The sequence below is a fragment of the Hemitrygon akajei genome, chromosome 1 (assembly GCF_048418815.1).
Source record: "Hemitrygon akajei chromosome 1, sHemAka1.3, whole genome shotgun sequence".
In the NCBI taxonomy this organism is placed as follows: Eukaryota; Metazoa; Chordata; class Chondrichthyes; order Myliobatiformes; family Dasyatidae; genus Hemitrygon; species Hemitrygon akajei.
Window position 1 is genome coordinate 42704399 of NC_133124.1, and position 8441 is coordinate 42712839.

Below are 8441 nucleotides of genomic sequence, written 5' to 3' on the forward strand. Positions count from 1 at the left end.
CCATTCGACCCATTAAGTCTGCTCTGGCATTCAATCATGGGCTGATCCAATTCTTCCAGTTATCCCCACTCCCCTGCCTTCTCCCCATTCCCTTTGCTGCCCTGGCTAATCAAGAACCTATCTATCTCTGCTTTAAATACACCCAATGACTTGGCATCTACAGCTGCTCCTGGCAACAAACTCCACAAATTTACCACCCTCTGGCCAAAGTAATTTCTCTGCATCTCTGTTCTAAATGGATGTCCTTCAATCCTGAATTTGTGTTCTCTTGTCCTAGAGTCCCCTACCATGAGAAATAACTTTGCCATATCTAATCTGTTCAGGCATTTTAACATTTGGAATGTTTCTATGAGATTCCCCCTCATTCTCCTGAACTCTAGTGAATACAGCCAAGAGCTGCCAGATGTTCCTCATACGCTAACCTTTCATTCCTGGAATCATTCTCGTGAATCGTCTCTGAACCCTCTCCAATGTCAGTATATCTTTTCTAAAATATTGGAGCCTAAAACTGCACACTATACTCCAATTGTGGTCTCACAAGTGCCTTATAGAGCCTCAGTATCACATCCTGATGCTAAATAGTTCTATGTTCAAAGAGAACTGTGTTACATGAACCAAACTTGCTTAATTTTCCCAGTTAATGCTATTCCAGTAAGATGTACTATTTACTGTACCACACACAAAATGCTGTAAGAACTCAGCATGTTACCAGGTTCGGATATGGCCCAAGTGCAGAGTGAGAGACACTGAGGCAGGTCGATAGTTCACAGATTTTAATACAAAGAGTGTTAAAGGGAAAATAAAACAATGAACGCTAGGCCAAACAGGGCCATTAACTAAAACTCTCAGATGGAAAATGAAGCCTACACTGCGGCTGAAAAGAACATCTAAATACTAAACGAATACCGCTTCAGTTGATTTGAAGGTCCAATATCTCAGGGAAGGCAGAATGCAAAACAGCAGTGAAGCATTGCTATGCTCGACAAGCACTACGATGACAAGCATGGAGTTAAATACTATCACGATTAAATTATAATTAGCTGACAGGTTCAAATTCACAAATGCAATTGCTGTATCTGTGGTAGGCCTCCATTAGTCTCGATAGTCCATGGATTTGCACCTTGGAAAGATTGGAAAGATTCCAGGGCACAAGGCTGGGCAAGGTTTTTTTTATGGAAGACTGGTGGAGAGTCTCCCCTCTCCACACCACCGATGTTGTCCGAGGGAAGGGCATTAGGACCCACACAGCTTGGCACTGGTGTCGTCGCAGAGCAATGTGTGGTTAAGTGCCTTGCTCAAGGACACACACGCAAGCCTCAGCCAAGGCTCGAACTAGCGACCTTCAGATAACTAGACGAACGCCTTAACCACTTGGCCATGCGCCGTATCTACTGCGCTGTTGAATCTGTGGTTGTGACTCAGCAGGTCAGTAAGCATCCATGGAAGTGAACAAAAAGTCAACATTTTGGGCTGAGACCCTTCTTTAGGACTGGAAAGGAAGCAGGAAGATGCCAGAGTGAAAAGGTGGGGAGAGGGGAAGAAGGATAGCAAGAAGGTGATAGGTGGATGGGAAAGATAAAGGGCTGGAGAGGAAGGAATCTGAAGGAGAGGACAATGGATTTACACATGCTATCAAGCACGGACAGTGGATAACCCTGTTTTTGACTTTTGCTGATGGATTAAATGCCATCCTTTTTTTGGCCTTGATGCCGAAAAAACAGTTACTATATGTATCGATGGCAGTTTATCATAGACCAGTAAAGTCTACAGTTCAGTAGGTTCTGTCCACTGTAGCAAACTGATTCACAATAAGAAGAGGTTTTATTGTATACTAATGCACATTTTTATTAATAACATTGTATTTTTCAAAATGAATTGAAAGTCAGTGAAAGAAATATTGTGATAGTTCTACAGGAAATGGAAGTTTGCAAGTGTTTAACTTTCTCTTGCCAGCAAAGGCAGAGCACAGTGCCATTGCCATCAGAGCTGCTGCCACACAGCTCCAGTGACGGGTTCAATCCTGATCTCCAGTGCTGTCTGTGTGGAGTTTGTGTGATCACATGGGTTTTCTTTGCTCTGGTTTCTTCCCATGTGCCAAAGATATATGAGTTGATATATAAAGTGGTCATTATAAATTGCCCCGATGTCTATCAGAGTGGCAGAACCTGAGAGAGAAAAAATGACAACGTGAGGAGAATAAAATATGACATGCACTGGTGGGTGTTTGATAATGGATGCTGGCTTAGTGGGTGATGCACCATCAATAACTCTTGGAGACGAGAGGCAAGATATAGGCTTTTATTGGCTGGAAGAAAGAACAAGCAGCAATTGACCACCACACTACATCCTGGAGACTGAGGCCGGGGCTGTGTCTCCAATCGCCTTTATACCACGGTCTGTGGGAGGAGCCACAGGAGCAGTCAGCAGTGGGGGGGGGGGGGGGGCGTGTCCAGACAGGTATATGTAGTTCACCACAGTGGGTTGCATCACTGCCTGGTATGGGAACATCAATGCCTAGGAACAGAAAAGTCACAGAAAGTGGTGAATGTAGCTCAGTCCATCAATGGCAAAGCCGTCCCCAGCACTGAGAACAATTACATGGAGCACTGCCACAAGAAAGTAACATCCGATATCGAGGACCCCACATCCAGATCATGCTCTGTTCTTGCTTCTGTCATCCAGCGAGAGCACAAGAGCCATAGGGTCCACACCACCAGGTTCAGGAACAGTTGTTACCCCAGAACAATGAGGCTCCTGAACTGATATGAATAACTCCACTTGGAACTAATTCCACAAGCTACAGACTCACTCTCAATAACTCTACAACTCACGTTCTCAGTATTTGTTTTTATTTGCTTAATTTGCCTTCTTTTGCACATTAGAGTTTATCAGCCTTTGTCAATGCATAGTTTTCATAAATTATATTTTATTTATTTTTCCTGTAGATGCCTGCAAGGTACTATATGTTAACATATAAGTAGTTTGATAATAAATTGACTTTGACTTGAAAGTGCTTGTTTCTGTGATCGATAATTTCATAACTTCATGACACAGATGCTGAGCAGAGACCATTTGCAAAATAAAAGATGTTTTGCTCCTTTGTAAAAGAAGCAAATTGTCATCATCTTAAAATTATGAGGCTTCTGCAAATAACACCTGTTTGACTAAGGGTGAACAAAGAAGTGCTACTAATCAGCTTGCTTCTATAAAATGAGTGATGTGATTTTTTTTCCTCTGGTAGCCAGTGTTGTATTTCTGGGTTTGGCAGTGACATCTGCTAGAGAAAGCTATTGTGCATTTCGATCCTCTGTAGGTGGTATTGTTTCACCTGCAGTGTAGATGCAATATGGATTAGCTACGTTCTCAATTTTGCACACATTTTCAAGATATTGGGAAAGGAAAGTAAAAAAAAACAGCTGCTTATTATTACAGGTACTGGGTCAGATTTTGCTTTCAAGGTATGTCGAAGCTTAAGATATTTGCCCAAAATGATGTGTAAATAGACACAGAAAATTCAAGAAAACAGAGTGTGCAATTAAGTATTAACATTCTAAAGTTGCTGTCTGCATTGTAACACTGCTCTATTCTCAAAACACTTTCACAAAAATGAATCTGCCTCAACCTTGAAATGCATTGAATGAAGAGAATTTTTTATATGTGTGTGACAGGTACAAATTAAAAGAGCTACAAAGAACTAAGTTTAGTAATTACTGATATAGACATTTTTGTAACAATGGGATAGATTTTCTGAGGTACCGGTTTTCTGCCAGGGCTTATTTGTATTTCTTTGAGGAAGTCTTGAATGCAGTGCTGTTGTAGGTTGAAGTCAGCAATAATAGCTTCTGCCATGCTGCTTTGCCGTTGCCTGTCTCTGTGCTCTGCCTGTGGACTCCACATGGAGTCCATCAGAAATGCTTAAAATCCCACACACTACACCACCTTAACCACAGCACCAGCACAGTAGACACATTGAAATCAATGAGAAGAAACAGATGTCCACAGCATGAACCATTTCATTTGATTTTAGTCAGTAAGTTGAGGTGGTTGTGCTTTAATTTGCATTGTTACATCATTTAAAATTTTAATATTTCATAATTATTTTAGAATGCTTGTTAATATCAAATATGAAGTTTCAAGTAGATTTAATATCAAAGTGTGTATATATATATATATATATATATATACACATATATATACACACACACACACACACACACACACACACACACACACACACACACACACACACACACACACACACACACACACACACACACACACACACACACACACACACACACACACACACACACAGTGGCATGCAAAGGTTTGGGTACCCCTGGTCAAAATTTCTGTTACCATGAAGATGACACGTTTCTTTATTATTTTAAGCAAGATTACTTTTTTATTTCCACCTTTTACAGTTTCAGAATACCTAAAAGGAAAAGGGCCCGAAGCAAAAGTTTGGGCACCCTGCATGGTCAGTACTTAGTTACACCCCCTTTGGCAAGTATCACAGCTTGTAAATGCTTTCTGTAGCCAGCTAAGAGTCTTTCAATTCTTGTTTGGGGGATTTTTGCCCATTCTTCCTTGCAAAAGGCTTCTAGTTCTGTGAGATTCTTGGGCCGTCTTGCATGCACTGCTCTTTTGAGATCTATCCACGTATTTTCAATGATGTTTAGATCGGGGGACTGTGAGGGCCATGGCAAAACCTTTAGCTTGCACCTCTTGAGGTAGATTTTGAGGTGTGTTTAGGATCATTATCCTGTTGTAGAAGCCATCCTCTTTTCATCTTCAGCTTTTTTTACAGACGGTGTGATGTTTGCTTCCAGAATTTGCTGGTATTTAATTGAATTCATTCTTCCCTCTACCAGTGAAATGTTCCCCGTGCCACTGGCTGCAACACAAGCCCAAAGCATGATCGATCCACCTCCATGCTTAACAGTTGGTGTTCTTTTCATGAAATTCTGCACCCTTTTTTTCTCCAAACATACCTTTGCTCATTGTGGCCAAAAAGTTCTATTTTAACTTCATCCGTCTACAGAACTTGTTTCAAAAATGCATCAGGCTTGTTTAGGTGTTCCTTTGCAAACATCTGACACTGAATTTTGTGGTGAGGACGCAGGAAAGGTTTTTTTCTGATGACTCTTCCATGAAGGTTATATTTGTGCAGATGTCGCTGCACAGTAGAACAGTGCACCACCTCTCCAGAGTCTGATAAATCTTCCTGAAGGTCTTTTGCAGTCAAGCGGGGGTTTTGATTTGCCTTTCTAGCAATCCTATGAGCAACTCTTTCGGAAAGTTTTCTTGGTCTTCCAGACCTCAACTTGACCTCCACTGTTCCTGTTAACTGCCATTTCTTAATTACACTACGAACTGCAGAAACGGCTACCTGAAAACGCTTTGCTATCTTCTTATAGCCTTCTCCTGCTTTGTGGGCATCATTTATTTTAATTTTCAGAGTGCTAGGCAGCTACTTAGAGGAGCCCATGGCTGCTGATGGTTGGGACAAGGTTTGAGGAGTCAGGGTATTCATCAAGCTTCGAAATTTGCATCACCTGGCCTTTCCTAACGAAGACTGTGAACATGCCATAGCCCGAACAAGCTAATTAAGTTTTGAGACCTTGGTAAAAGTTATCTGAGAGCTCAAATCTCTTGGGGTGCCCAAAGTTTTCCATGGTGCTCCTTTCCTTTTTTTCACTCTAAAATTGTACATAACAAAAATAATGCACTAACCTTGCTTAAAATGTTGAAAAGTGTGTTTCATCTTTAACTTTATGACTTTTGGAGATCAGTCCATTTTCTACTCACTTAACTATTCACAGTAACAGAAATTTTGACCAGGGGTGCCTAAACTTTTGCATACCACTGTATATATAGATATCTATATATCACCACGTACAACCCTGAGATTTGTTTCCTTGTGAGCATACCCAAGAAATGCAGTAGATTCCATGAAAGACTGCACCCAACAGGATGGATAAATAACCAATGTGCAAAAGGCAACAAAATGTGCAAATACAAAAAGAAAAAAAACAAACAAAATAATAATGATTAAATGAGCAATAAATATCAGGAACATGAGATGATGAGTCCTTGAAAGTGAGTCTATAGGTTGTGGGAACAGTTCAGTGATGGAGTGAGTGAAGTTGAGTGAAGTTATTCCTTTTGGTTCAAGAGCCTAATGGCTGAGGGGTACTATAATCAGAAATATTAGATTTCATTGACAGCTTTGAAAGTTCATGATTCTGGATTGTGCCTCATTGTTTGGCACCACAGACAGATACTTACACTGAAAGGGAACCTGCTTTACGTTATGCTGCAGACAGCCAGGCTCATGTGGTGGGACTTGACCTGGGACCTTCAAAGGATTCAAGTACAATTATTATCAAAGTATGTACACATTATGTAATCTTGAGATTTGTCTGCTTACAGGCAGCCAGAAAGCAAGAAACCCAATTAAAAAAAAGACCAACACCCAATGTGTAGAGATCCCAAAAGAGCAAGCGAGGGCTGATCTCAGGGTGATGAAAATCTACCAGATAGTCATAGTTATTAAATAGGTCAAGCACCTCCTTAGGCACTGAAAATAAACCAGTTCAACAATTAATCTCAATAGACAGGAACGAAACAAAGAACCACCATCGAACCATTCAAAGAAAACATCAAATACCCAATGCGCAAAAAAAAACAGAACGAATCACGCAAATGACAATAAAATGAGCAAATAATACACAGAATATCAAACATCAAATGACAGAGGCCCTGAAGCAGTGTAGGAATGTTCAGTTTAGTGCAGTTCAGTTCAATTTAACGTTGTGTCAGTCATTGACTGCAGGCCACAGAGCCAATCTGCCCCAATCAAAATTGTGCAAAGTCGCAATAGAAAAGGAATAATCAGAAGCCAAAAATGCGTATAACATATAATGCTGAGCCCCATAAAAATTAGCCTAATCCACAAAATGCGCAGATTAGACCTTGCCCAAGACTCCTATACCTTCCTCCAGCATCAGCGAGGGTGAGGGAGACTAGTCAAACACAGGTAGACGGCATTGAACTCCGACTCACCTTCCGCTCTCGTCCTCAGTGATTTCAATCTTGCTCAATGCTTTAATCGGCCAGTTGGTTGAGAATTGGAACTGATCATGGGTTCATGCCTCGCCAATTAGGCAGCAAATTCCACTCCCAACCTTGCTCTCAATCACGTCAAATTTCCTTGGAGGCAGTAGGTTGCTTGGTTGGCTTAAAAAACGCATGATCAAAATGTAAATTACTGGCTCCAATTGCATACAGTTCAGTAGCTGAAGTATATTTAAAAGAAGAAGGAATTTTGTGAACTGTCTGCAGGACGTTGCTGTAAATCGCATTGATTGCTGGTGCCATCTTACCGAGATGACCACATACACATCCATCTTTACAATAATATGTGAACAAAGATGTCCAACAGACGGCAGGCAGCATTTAGTTCCTATTCTGCCATTGTTTATTTATTTGCAATTCATAGTAATGCTTATATTTTGCACTGTACTGCTGTCACAAAACAGCCATTTTCACAACATATGTAAGAGGTAATAAACCTGATTTTGATTTTGATTCTGATTTGGTGATTAGTGATTACGGAGTTTTGTAATCTTCATAAGCCAGATGAATGGTGAGTGAGTGACATGAACCAGTTACGCTTTCCCTCATGACAAAATCTGCCTCAGCACTCCCAGCAATTCTGGGTTTTGTTTCAGCTTCCAGTCTCTCCAGCATTCATTTTAATAATCTTTCATCACCAGTCTTCATTTTAATAATGTTTCCTCTCCAGTCCTAATTTAAATAATGTTTCATCACCTGGCTTTTGTAAAACTCTTCCAGCGCATCCATTCTTGTTTCTTTATCTCATATCACTATTGCTATTTTCTGCTTTGCTTTAAACAGCAGTGAATTCATTAAAGGTTTGTGGGGTAAATTAGAACTGAAAAACCAACCAGATGTTGTAAAATAACCATTCCCGGTTCTATATCTCTCAGTGAACTCCATTTATACAATTATTCCTCTGATAATCATGAAAAATATTTGGCAATCTTCTGAAATGCCTCTGTCATTGAATTACAGCTGGGAGACCCATGAGCTGAAATAATTCTAGTCACATTTTTTCATATTAACAGATGTAGATATCCAAAGCATCATTTCCATTCTCCTGTTAGTCATTTAGTTGAAATGATATGGCAAATATTTATGGAGGAGTATATCACTCAGCAGAAGTCCTTTGATTATAAAGGGTCACTCCTTTACAGTTATTCTTCACTCTTAAAAACACAGAGAGAATTGAAAGCTTCAAGTGTTAAAAATTATAAACAGTCAACAATAGTGAAGAAACAAGCTATTCTACTTAGCTTTCTCCCACCAACTCTCCAGCTTCCAGCACAGCACGCGATGTGTGCCAAGTCGATCAA

The 8441-nt window shown here is 40.3% G+C and overlaps 1 long non-coding RNA gene across 1 annotated transcript; it reads right to left on the bottom strand.

The window, feature by feature from the left end:
- Window positions 1–2428: 2428 nt before the first annotated feature.
- Window positions 2429–7292, bottom strand: LOC140726083 (uncharacterized). Its single transcript, XR_012098568.1, has 3 exons — window positions 7069–7292; window positions 6292–6361; window positions 2429–2514 (listed from the first exon to the last, which is right to left on the bottom strand). It is a non-coding gene; the product is annotated as an uncharacterized lncRNA (long non-coding RNA).
- Window positions 7293–8441: the final 1149 nt, after the last annotated feature.